Raw genomic sequence first — 13,194 nt, forward strand, 5'->3', positions numbered from 1 at the left:
TCACTATAAAGTTGTTGTCGGGCCTCGTCGTTCACGATCTTTGTTTTAAAGGCATGGGTGGCGTAATTAATCGTTTGCAAGGCAAAACATATTTTAAAATATTATTTTATCCTGCTGGAGGTTTGTGTTCGGAGGACGCTGCGTGTTTGTATTAAACAATACTTATTTCCGTCTGCCCTCCGGCAAGTGAAAGTTACTAGTGGTCCGCCGAGGCGTCTGTCGTGTTCTGGACCATCGTCGAAGCGGTGTTTGCTATGTCTGTAAACGATTTTGGCTAAGTGGTTATTAGTATGTTATCCTAGTGTGTTATTTCACAAACATTACTGGTGTGTTCTATTCAGGTTTCGTTGGTATGGGGTTATAGTCCTTCTTATGCTTAATGGGATACGTAGTAGTAAAATATAGTTTTTTTTAAAACTAAACCAGTAACCTTTTATTTTACGGTTTGTTATTAACGTCAGAGCTTCCTATGCTTATTGGGTGTAGTTATATAGGTTCTTATATGTACCCCGATATATCCTTAATTATTATTATTTACTAGTATGAAGACTATAGTTGGTCTCTGGTTATTCCTCTACCACTATATAGAGATTGTGTTTTATCTAGCCTTGATGGAAAGTTAACAATAATCTTATAAGCATTTACAACATGACTCATATAATATTCTTTCACTCCTTATTTAGAACACCACACACTATGGCATGAGCGAAAGGGACGGATGGATAGCAGTTAATATTTTTTTTGTATCTTTATTTAGTAACGATGGTATAACTATTTTATAATGATACATAGTTTATTAGAATAACATGCTGTGTTTACTTCTATGAATGGTAAATTACTCAGAGCTGATGATAAGCATTTGTATTACGCAGACCGTTAAAACGACTTATGTTTATATTCATACAAATTTTGACTGTATAAACCTGCAGGTATTTGGTTTAGGGTATAACATATTTTACTTACATGTATATTATTTAATGGATATACATACACTTTATTACTATATTTAATAACGTCTTGTGGATATATCGCTTTGTACTTCCTATTTATTGCCTACACATAATACTATAACCGATTTTATTTATTAATGAATGTATACTAGCTGGGCTTGAACTAAAGACTCGTATGTGCGTCTTTTTAATAAATGGGAATAGCATGTTTTGTCTCTAGTGTTGTGCCGTTCGTTCGCGAGGCCTTATGTGGGCTTTGGTGGTTGCTTAATAACGTATTTTGATAATGTAGGTATTTATGGTTATTGATATTTATTTCTGTTGTCATTTATCGGGTCATGTCATTTGGTGTGATGGAGAGTGTGGTAGTTTTATAATATTGTTCTCGTAGTTATGTTTTGGTTTATTGTTATTTACTTATGGGTTGTGTTTAGCCTAGTGGTATTTGGGGGTCCGTCCTTATTTATTTCATCAATGTGTTACTGAATTGGTATTTTTATAACCTTTCTTGCTTTTGCTGTCGATTGTTTTAAATTGTTTTTCTCGCGGTTCCGCGTTTGTTTTATTTTACGTATAGGGATGTCTTTTTACTCTTTGCATCATGCTGTCTCATTAAGCGAGTATTATTTCATGGGAGTTTTCATTGCTGGGGTTTTATCTGCATTGCGCAGTATTGCGTTTGTGAGTGCATTTTGATTGTTTTTGTTATGTTTTAAATGTTTTTTTTTTAGTTATTTATGGTAATTTTCGTTCGGCGGTTTCATGTATTACTGGGCTGTATGTTTTTAATCGTGTTCCACGCTTAGGCGTGTTCCGTGAACTCTGCTGCAAGCTCCTATAGCACACAGCGGGCCAGGGTCGAATAATAACTTTCTTTTCTCGCTGGCTTTCGTCGGATCAGGAGTTTGTCAACAGTTTTCAGAGTGCGTCTACGGAGTACAGACGTGCGCTCCCGCTTTGTAATATATTTTTTTAATTTACTTATCGTTAAACGTTGTTGGTTGCTCTCCACACGGCGTATATAGGTGTTACTATTTTTAATATATCTTTTCGTCTGCGTTTTTATTTTTAATTACACGTCGCCGTGTTGGAGTGGGTGCATTCCGGTGAGTTTTTCCTTTATGTATGCTTATTTGCGGTGCGCGAACAGGCTTACAGCTTCCCTACACGGTCGTTTGTACAATGTTTATTTATATTTATTTGTTACATATCGGCGGGGTGGGCGGGATGCGTTCCGGTGGTTTTTTTTTATGTATGCTTATTTGCTATTTTTTTTATTACCTAGGTAACATACGTTATTTGTTTCTGACGATCGTGCCGCAGCTACATTTTATTTTTAATTACTTAACGCTACGTGTTGACTGTAGGGGTCCTAACTATGCTTATTCATGCTATCGCTATGGCATATGTTATCTGGTCCAGTACTATTAAATGGTGATCTATGGTTTTTTTTAACTATGCTTATTTTTATGTATTTACAATATTATAACTTTAACTATGCTTATTACTTCAAGCATATTTTACGTTACGTTTCTCGCTCTCCTCTGTGACTTTAAAGATGGCGGTGTGTATATGTGGCACTCCATTTAGTCTTAGCCAGTATGGCGGGGCTTTTAAGCATGGCTGCAAATGATTTAGGCATAGCTAGTATGGTTGGGGTTTCTTTTAGGCATACTTGGGGGTGGGTGTTTTAAGCATACTAGGAGTGTGGGTGGCATCTATAGTTTATTTTTTTATTACCTCGGTAACATACGTCATTTGTTTCTGACGATATTGCCGCAGCTACATTTTATTTTTTAATTACTGAACGCTTCGTGTTAACTGCAGGGGTCCTAACTATGCTTATTTTCTGTTTTCCTAATATTATAAAATTTAATTATGCTTATTACTTAAAGCATTTTTTTAAAGACATTATTATGCTTATAATATGATGTGTGGGATTATAATTGCGTAGTTTATGAGTGACGCTCCAGCGGACAACATCTCGCTCTCTCTGCGCGGGATTTTTGAGGTTATGTTTCTTTAGTCATAGCTGGTATGGCGGGGCTTTACGCATACTGGTGGTGGGAGTGGGGTAGACATAGTTAGTATGGTGCCATTTTTGAGGTTATGTTGCTCCAGGTATTAAGTCATAGCTAGTATGGTGGTGTTTGTTTTAAGCATACTGGTGGTGGGGGTGTGGTAGACGTAGCTGGTATGGCGCCTTTTTGAGGTTATGTTTCTCTCAGGTATGACTAGACAGTGTTTGAGAAGGGATTCAAACCCGGGTGGTCGCACGAAGTTTTCAGAGTGGTCAGAGTTATGAATATTTTTCCACGTGTGTTTCATTTGAGTGATTTGGACGGTAATGACATTAAGGGCGGATTTTATGGTCCTGAGATTCAGGTAACTGCGTACCCCGATACCTATTTAGTGAATAGAATTCATAAAAAGTGTGGCGAACGTTTCCTAGTGTCGTGGAAAGGTTTTCCCGTTTCCGTAAAGACTTGGGTTAATTACCGTGATGTTATCCGGTAGGTTTCCCCCTCAGGCTTTTGTTTTCGGCCTCGCCGCCGGTGTCCTGCATAACAACTTGCCCTCTGGAGCGTTCGCGGGCGAGATCGGTAGTGGAGATTTCATTTTCCCCCTCCGGCCACGCGCCTCATCGGTCAACACTTTTTTGTCAACAAGTCATCTGCAGTCACCTTCCCCCTCCGGCCACGCGCCGCATCGGTAAACATTTTCCCTAATGGCGTTTTGTCAAAAGGTCCCCCGCAGACGCAGCGCGGCCACCCGTGAGAGAACATGCTTCCCTACACGACATTTATTTTGTTACATGTCGCCGGGGTAGGCAGGGTGCGTTCCGGTTTTGTTTTTTCTGGGTCTTCGCCCCTTATTTTAACTATGTTTATTACTTAAGGCTAAGGCGCTAACACATTGGCCTGTAAAAATATTATTACATTTAAATATGCTTAACACATTGTTTACGCAATATTATATATTTTAACTATGCTTATTTTACTCGATGTAATAGTAACTATGCTTATTACTTGGCGTGTTGCACACACACTGTTGTTTTTAAAGACATTATTATGCTTATAATATGATGTGGGGATTATAGTTGCGCAGTTTACGAGTGACGCTCCAGCAGGCAACATCTCGCTCTCTCTGCGCGGGATTTTTGAGGTTATGTTTGTTTTAGTCATAGCTAATATGGCGGGTGGGCTTTTTAAGCATACTGAAACATGGCGGCTTGTTTTCGCAAGTTAACTGTTTAGGCATAGCTAGTATGGCGTTATTTTATTTATTTTCGAAATTTCAATATGGTGATTAAGCATACTCGGAGTGGAGGGTTTTAGTCATAGCTAATATGGTGGTAATTGATTTTAGCATAATTTTTTGTAATTTAAAAAAACATGGTGCTTTCGACATAGCTAGTATGGGGTTGTTTTTTTTTTCGATATTTAACTGTTTAGGCATAGCTGGTATGGTGGGGCCTTTAAGCATTTTTTAAAGACATGACGGTTGTGGAGTGGTGGGGGTTGTTTTTTGTAATTTAAACATGGCGGCGATTGTGGAGTGGTGGGGTCTATAGGCATAGCTAGTATGGTTGCATTTTTTAAGGCATGGCGGTTTGGCATAATGGCGGTTAGGCATACTTGGGGTGTGGGGTTATAGACATATATTTTTTTTCGGATTTTAAAGATATAGCTTCTTTTAAGCATAGCTTCTTTAAGGCATATGTTCGTTATTTAATTCCCCATACTTCATATGGTTCCGTGGTCTAGTGGTCAAGGCGCACGCCTCCTGACCACGATGTTGGTGCGTCCCCGGGATCGAATCCACCTAGCGCCCAGGTTTTTTTGTATACAATTCCCGCCTTCGGAGCGACGGTGGCGCGCTCCGGTAACTAAAGGCTGAACTAAGATGGCGGCCTACCGGCGCGCCCTGGTAACCACTGTCAACAACAATGGCGGTCCCCACGTGGCAAGATGGCGACGCCCATGAAACAAGATGGCGGCGCCCATGGCTATGTTTACATTTCTATGTTTACATTGATCCAGTAATGTCTTACTACTCCTACTATCGCCCGGAAACTCCGCCGCGGGAGAACTCCCCACTGAACTCCTTTCGAAGTTCGGCCCAACCTCCTTATATAGCCCTTGGGTTCCCGTCCAGAACAATCGGGCATGTCTCCGAGATATCGCGCGACCTTCGCCGTCGAAATGCCCAGAAACGCGTCGTGAGTCCTCGAATGACGCGGCGGCTGCTCAAAGAACGCCGATAAACGCAACAAGCATCGGGTTCCCACAAAACGCGCCGATAAACATGTCTGAATCCTTTTATTCTGCAGTGCGGCCTCTTTTAAGTAACTCGATCTGAGGCAGGTGCGCGCTGCGACGGTCAGGATGTTGCGAGACAGTATGACACGAGATACCAGGGAGAGGATGCAGGTGGAAGGGGGCGCAGACAGGCCGAACGAGTGCGGCGATGCCAAGCACTGCAGCCAAGCGCGATCGTAACAATACATTATGTCGAATATTTGAGAGAGAAGGAATAAAAGGTCACGATCACATGTAAAATTATTATGTACATAGTTTGTAAATAAATACAAGTTAGTCTCTATCTTATTGGCTATAAAATATATCCTCTTTTTTATTTTATAATTTTACGTTTTGGAAGATTATTGTAAACAATTGGTTTTAAATTAAGAAAATTGAAATTTTTAACCCCGGGCTCCAGCAATCTCAATGACCTTGATCGCTACCGGGGTCTACAAAAAACTTTCCACACACACCCCCACAGGGAAGCAAAAAAAAAGAGAAAAATTTCTTATATGTACCCTTTCCCCGTCATGTGTGTATGGGATTCGAAAAATGATTCTATCTATAAGCAACAAATTGAAGGGGGTCGATGGGGCGCCACGTGTAAAGTAAGGCTCATACAGATGTACGGTGTATGCATTTAATGCAATACTATCACCGCGAGTGATTACGCCGTACAATAATAACATATTTAGCACTGACATGAAAAAAAATTAATAAGTGATACAGGGTATATAATAGCAACAGCACCATGCGCATGGATTTACTAAAAAAGGAACTATTATTATGAAAGTTCTAACGAAAAGTCTATATGGCCATTTTTACCGAACGGTATTTTCCATATTGCTTTTGCACCAATATATCGAGCTATATCGAGCACGTTTATTCAGAAGTAATTTTAAGTTGTTGATAGTATTAATCACGTTAGCACATTATGTTAGACGCAGTTACGATCGTTTCACGTAGCAATAAGTCAAATTGTGATTTTCTCTCCACCTTCCGTCCAGGCGAACCATCCCCAGAAAATAATTAAGGGTCTCTAGTCTTACTTTCAGAGTCGCAGCAAGTCCGCCGCTGCCGTGGCACTTAACCACCCCGGGGCACCAGCGATGTCCTTCGCCTCGCGTCTCTCCACCGCGCCCCGGCCGGTGAAACCTCCACGCTCGTTCCGCGTAGGCACCCGCCCCTTGCGGTCCGTCCACACCGGCGTCACATCGAGCAGTCCCTGGTTCCTCGCGGCCTTCACTCGGAGCATTACACTCGGAAGTCTTCGGCTCGGCCCGAACATTACCGAACGCGTGCAGTATAGTTTACCCACTTAACACTTGCTAGCTCGACAGTGCAATTTCAGAATAGTTCAAGGAATTAAATTTACCAATTAAGTACCAAAAATAAAATAAAATAAATTAAATATAAAAATAAAATTAATTACATATAAAACAATTAGATATAGTGACTAGCAAGTAATAACACACGGTTGAGGCAGTTACCAACATGGTAACAAATTATTGATTTCTATTTTATCGGGCGAGGGCATCAGAAATTACATACAGATTTTCTCAGCTATCTATACCTCGATATCTATAAATATCAGTATGATGTCAGCATGGTATCATTTATCCTTACATCATTTTATAGTCACAACAGATGTCTGTGGTATGTCAAAATTACGTAAAAATCTTTACCTATCTATGATTACCAGTGATGTCAGACCTAGGTCATGTGTTCACTGGGAAATGCACAGTATACACATATTAAACTTTTCACGTGTTCAGTTTAACTTCACTTACTACTACTACAGCATGTCAGTGATGAGAACTCACAAGATCTTACCCATCCAAAAAGAGTCCAACACGCACATGATACAGTCAAGTATCAACAATGTATTAATGTATATATGCATATACATGTACACAGGCCGCTGCGCGTCGCCAGTCTGGCGCAACACGTCACCAGCATGTCGGTGACGCGAACCCAAAAGTTTTTCCCCTAACAAAATTCTCTCAACGCGGCTAAAGAAGTTTTCACTTTAAAAATTACAGCAATTATTAGAATTAAATATGAACTTGCAACGAAGGGGCCAAAAATAAGTTCAAGTTAGGAGAAGGCAGCCGGATGTTTGTAGGATTTGTAGGATTGCTAGTATCATAATGGCATGTTATTGTGTAGGGGTGTTGTTTTACCGGAGGGGAGTTTCGCCATGAGAGAAGATGGAGGGGGAAGGGACCAGGCATACGGGACGTTTTTGGGTTGTTCGAATTGTATTGATGTGAAACCTTTTGTTTTTCTTTTATTCTTTTTTATTATTTCACACACTCGCAAATGAGAGTATTTGACAATTATTTTCTCCCGCAAGTTTCGGAACCCTGCGCAACGCGCTGCTCATTGCGACGAATTGTGGAAGCTTAACTATGAGTGACGTCCTTATCTAATCAATTGTACTTCGTTATTGCTCTTGTTTGCTCTTTTGTGTTATCTATTGCTAGAGGCTTAGTCACGATACTGTTATTTATCTAGGCAGTAAGTATATCACTCGTTTAAAATTTTCAGCACGGTTGCAGCTGTGTTTTGACTCTCGTTTATCAAGAAGTCTACAGTGTCTTCTCCGATAACAAAGGTGAGTTCCAATGGTTCGACCCTTTCTGGTAGCACATGTGCTGTTTCTGAATACCTCCTTAAAGCCCCATGATATATGTATGTATATGGGGCGATGGTACCAGCGGGTGTGGTACCAGTTGGGGTGGTACCAGTGGTGGTGGTACCACTGGCAGTGGTGTCAGTTGTGGTACCATTGGCAATGGTACCAGTGGCGGTGGTACCAGTGGTGGTGTCGGTGGTGGTGGTGTCAGTGGTGGTACCATTGGCGATGGTACCAGTGGCGGTGGTACCAGTGTTGGTGTCGGTGGTGGTGGTGTCAGTGGTGGTACCATTGGCGATGGTACCAGTAACGGTGGTACCAGCGGGGGTGGTACCAGTGGTGGTGGTACCAGCGGTGGAGGTACCAGCGTGGATGGGACCAGTGGCAATGGTACCAGTGGCGGTGGTGTTAGTGGCGGTGGTACCAGTGGTGGTGGTACCAGTGGTGGTGGTACCAGTGGTGGTGGTACCGGTGGCGGTGGTACCAGTGATGATAGTACTCGTACAGGTGGTACCAGTGGCGATGGTACCAGAGGCGGTGGTACAATGATGATGGTACCAGTTGCGGTGGTACTAATGGTGATGGTACCAGAGGCGTGGTATAGTTGTAAAACAGACATATTAAAGGATGTCAGCCATTTTCGTGGACATTCCGATAATTGCAAGGATAGTCAATGCACGTGAAAAGACGAGTCGCTTTCGTTCTTGCATGTATCCATGAAGCTTTTGATTGGTTTTTGACGCTAACTCGTAGAAACAATGTAACAGTGGGCCATTGTTTTTCTACTATTGTCAGATGATTAATTTGAAAGTGTAAACATTGAAAATTTACTGAAAATAGACCCCGAATAACAAATGACTGCAGCAGGTCCTCTGTTAATCATTTCAGTAACTTCGCGCATAACGTTGCTAATAATCGCACATTTATTATCGATCGGCAATACCATTTCATATATATTTTATTTATTTCATTTCCATTAGTAAAATCTGACTTGCCCATCTGATACATCTCTAGGTCATTGCTCTAAGGCATTTATAAAAATATTCGCATTCTTCAGCCAATTTGTTCCCCTTTTTAAAAACCTAACTATGATTCTGTTTAACAACATGTAATAACCTAACAGAATCGATTCAAGGTAGCTTAGGCTAATTTTTATTTATTTCCTACAATTTTTCTCAAAGTTAGTGCAATTGATGCGCTACAGATAATTTAGGAACTGCTCCCATGGTGTGGACAAGTTGTGTAAGCAAAGTTGGCTTCATTATGTTATTCCATGCATTGCGACATTCTACACAAACATGTGTCAATAGTCGTTGAAAAAAAAACATAATATTTTTTTTTGCGGAGACTATGAAAGCTTTGTATTTTTCATGGAAAAAATTTACAAGTAAGTATTAAAAATTAAACAAAACATCCAAATTAATGCCAGAGCCTAAAAGATTAAATAAAATTGACTCGTGACACAAAATCAGAAAAAAAAAAGAAAGAAGTATATGGTTAAATGCAGGATAGGGCTTCCTTTAAAAGATTGGTATACACACAAAACAGCATCGTTGGTTAACAGCACACGATCTAAAATCTCAACACGCAATAAATTTAATATATCCAGGGTAGTTTCACTATAATAAAGTTTCATTTGGCACACCAATACGTTTGGTATGTTAACGAAAGTGATTCTATGGGGGTTGTATGTTGCGACACGTGGGTCCGCCATCTCTGGCTCGCATTTCCATTCCACTTTCACGAAATAACTCCTGCCAAATGAAATATACCGAGAGCTAAGATGTCTACACATGAAAAAAAAATTGAATCAAGTGTAAGGCTTACAAATTTTAAATTAGAAGTTCGTTCATTGTAATATGAAATAAGTGTATTGCCTCGCTTTTTACACGTACTTGTCCGTTATTGTTAGTCTAACTCACCCTTGAGATTGCAGTACGGAGAAAATTGCGACCACTGTTGCCATGTAAAAACTACCGAGCTTGTTAACTTTAAAAATTATATTTTGTATACCATCTTTGTATGAAAGAAGTTTTGATAATTTATGTGTAAACATCTCAGCTCTAGGTAGACGGCAATTTGGTATGAGTGAGTTCGTGAATGGAACGGAAGTCTAATTTTCAAACACATATTTGAACATATACTTAGTGTTATAATATGTGTTTAAAATGTTTTAGGTTGATACTTTTGTAGTTCCATATAAGTTCCATATAAGGTCAAGAGCCGGGGTTAGGATTTTATTCAAGTCATTTCTCGTTTATTGGACCCGGTTCTGATAGTTTAAATTTCCCGTGTGTTTCCTGCTGGTGGCAAGCAACGTTTACGATTCAGGCAGCTAGTTTTAGCGGTGGGTGCAGAAAGTACATGTGTGATTTCACCCAAAAATTTCGGTATTTGAAATGTGACTATTTTATTTATCAGTTTATGTATTTATCACTCTCGGCATTTTTTAAAATAATTATAAGTTAAATTTCGTATCCAGAGTTTCGTCTTATAAGCTTATTGGCAACATAAACAGCATAAGAACACGTGATTAGGCTCGTTACCGTTACACATCCCTGGCGAATACCAAAAGACTCGCTCAAGTTTATATTACTTTACTATTTGTGTGTTTTTAAAGCATTATTTTGTGTCTATTTACAGTATTATATAAGTTGTACTCTTTCTGGTAAACAATTTAAATTCTAAACAGCAGTATATAATTGGACATACTAGCTCAGGATTTAGGCTGAGGTGCTAGGTGCCGACCGCCATATGGGATTGTGACGTCATGGTGGCCATATTGGTTGACCTTAACCTTTGACCTTTACCTCAGTGGCTATCTTGGATCTACCATTTTTTCTAGAACTTTCTGCCTTTTGTTTTCTCTATCATTCTGCCATTTCTGTTTTGTTTTCTATAACATTCCACTATTTTTAATTATGACATCACCATTTATATTTTCTTGAAAATCCATAATTTTTTGCTATAAAATCGGATTATTTTATTTATAAAAAAATGTAATTAATTAAGCTTTTAATTTAAAACTTATTTAAAAAACACCATTTTACATATTGTTACGGTCGCCATCTTGGATTCTATAAATTTTGCATGTTTCATAATGCCCACCATCTAGGATGTGTATGACGTAATCGTTGCACTTTTCGTTACGGCCGTCATCATGAATAATTCATGATTCATAATTATTAAAGAATGTTATAAATTTCGTTACAGCTGTTATCTTGAAAATCTGTAGGCCTAATTTTTATGGTAAAAATTCTGAAAAAAAATGTACTAAAAAAAAATTTATCAAACAAATTTTAATAAAATATGATTTAAAAACGCAATTATATAATGGAGTCCTCGGTTTGAACCCAGTTAGTGCAAAAATAAAAAAGCGAACGATCCTTCCTTCACAGAAGCCGCCGGCAGGCTAACCTCTCACCACTAATGCCAAGGTATATATATATATATATCACCAGCTAGTATGACGTTATGTCCGCCATATTGTTTTCGTCTGCAGGATGACAAAATATTGTTTTCGTCTGCTAGAGTGCATTACCGCCATATTAGTGTAATTTTTACCTGCTAGAGTACAAGAAAAATTTATTATTACTGTGGCCCATGCCATCTTCATATTTGGGTACCATAATGGAAATTCGTAAATATTTAATTAAAAATTTGGGGTAAATTCCAAAATTCATTAAATAAATATGCAATTAATATACTGATTGATTCTATTAGTTTCTGTCCTTGGTTAGATCCGTGAGCGATGCAAATAATACTATGTAAAAAATAATAATTTCAATAAATAAGGTGGTAAGTCCTAAAGGCAGCATAAGTACTTCATCTAAGAGCCTTTATGACCGCCATATTGAAAATTCATTCTATTTAACATAGAAATTAAGGAAAAAGTTCAAATTTCATAAAAAAAATTACTCATTAATTTACTGATTTAATCGATGGGTTCCTGGCCTTGCTTCGATCCTTGGTCTATGTAAAAAAATCAGGTAAAAAACTCATTTATTAAAATATGGTGTAAAGTCCTAAATGAGGCTTAAGATCCTTATATACCAGTCTGCAGTAAGCCGATATGGCCTCCAACTTGAAAATTCACAATTATTAACCTAGAAATTCGGAAAAAAAATTCCATAATTCATCAACATATTCAATTATAAAACAATGATTGTTGCGAAGGATTTTCATCCTTTGTTTGATTATCGCCAGTGATAAGGATAACTAAAGCTTAAAATATATTTTTTAAATTCTGTTTACCATTACCTTACGTGGAGTTTGTTAATCATTAACTCTAAGAAAAACCACATTAGACAAAATGTTTGTCCTATGAATTAAATACATTGTCGCTATGCCTAACATGGAAGTCTTATTTTTCGATACTTAGAATAAAAACTGACCAGTTCATGTAAAATTCTAGATGTATAGGCCAAGCGTCTTCGGACCACGAGACCAGGTCATGAACAATGTCGGGCGTACGGACCAGACATTTCCGTACCTCAAGACCTTCTTCATCGATAGCTAATATAGCTAATATATTCAAGCAGTCAAGGCAAAGTCTTCGAACTGTCAGACCTACAGTATAGATAAAATCAATTACAAGCAATTATACCAACGAAACGTGTTTAACGCTTACTAAAGGACCAAGAATCCCAGATTTTTTTTTATCAAGACAAAGAGTGTTTGAACAAGTAAATATTCGGAGCTAATACAGATTTGACAACGCACATTTAATGAAATGACACACATTCAACAAAAGGAAATAACACACAGTTCACACACTGGACGCACAGTACACACGCAGTACACATACTGAAAACACAGTATTCACAGTACAAACACTGGAAACGCAATAGACACACAGTACACGCAAAGGACACTTAACGTACACTCAATACATGCGATGCACACGAATGGACATACAGTACACGTAATGGACAAACAGTAAACACACAGTGGACATACAGTACATGCAATGGACAAACAGTACACATAATGGCAACACAGAGCAGGCAATTGACACATAATACATGCTATGGACACACAGTACACACAATCGACACACAGTATATGTAATGAACACTCACAAGACACACACATACAGAACACGTATTCGAATAAAAGCAAGCACAATTGGATAAGCAATCAACAGGAAGTTAGCACGATATGCAAAAAGGAAACCCAATTGGAACCACAGTAGTATATAATATGGCATCCGGGCACAGGCGCTCGCAGGAGAAGCCAGAGGAGCCGACCGCCATCTTGGATTTGTGACATCACGGCGGACTTCTTGGATGACCTTGACATT

The 13,194-nt window shown here is 38.9% G+C and overlaps 2 protein-coding genes across 3 annotated transcripts in view; one reads left to right on the plus strand and one right to left on the minus strand.

Moving 5' to 3' along the window:
• Positions 1-7,176, minus strand: part of LOC134527338 (uncharacterized) — a 97,182-nt gene extending 90,006 nt beyond the window's left edge. Inside the window, exon 1 of one of the 2 annotated variants that reach the window (XM_063359926.1) lies at positions 6,304-6,451. The gene's annotated coding sequence lies outside the window, so the exon portion shown is untranslated. Of the gene's footprint in view, positions 1-6,303; positions 6,452-7,087 lie in introns of those variants that run through there. The other variant, XM_063359927.1, reaches the window with a different exon arrangement.
• Positions 7,177-7,771: 595 nt separating this feature from the next.
• Positions 7,772-13,194, plus strand: part of LOC134529837 (uncharacterized) — a 45,463-nt gene continuing 40,040 nt past the window's right edge. Inside the window, exon 1 of the mRNA XM_063364336.1 lies at positions 7,772-7,871. The gene's annotated coding sequence lies outside the window, so the exon portion shown is untranslated. The remainder of the gene's footprint in view (positions 7,872-13,194) is intronic.

The sequence above is a fragment of the Bacillus rossius genome, chromosome 1 (genome assembly GCF_032445375.1).
Source record: "Bacillus rossius redtenbacheri isolate Brsri chromosome 1, Brsri_v3, whole genome shotgun sequence".
Lineage (NCBI taxonomy): Eukaryota > Metazoa > Arthropoda > Insecta > Phasmatodea > Bacillidae > Bacillus > Bacillus rossius.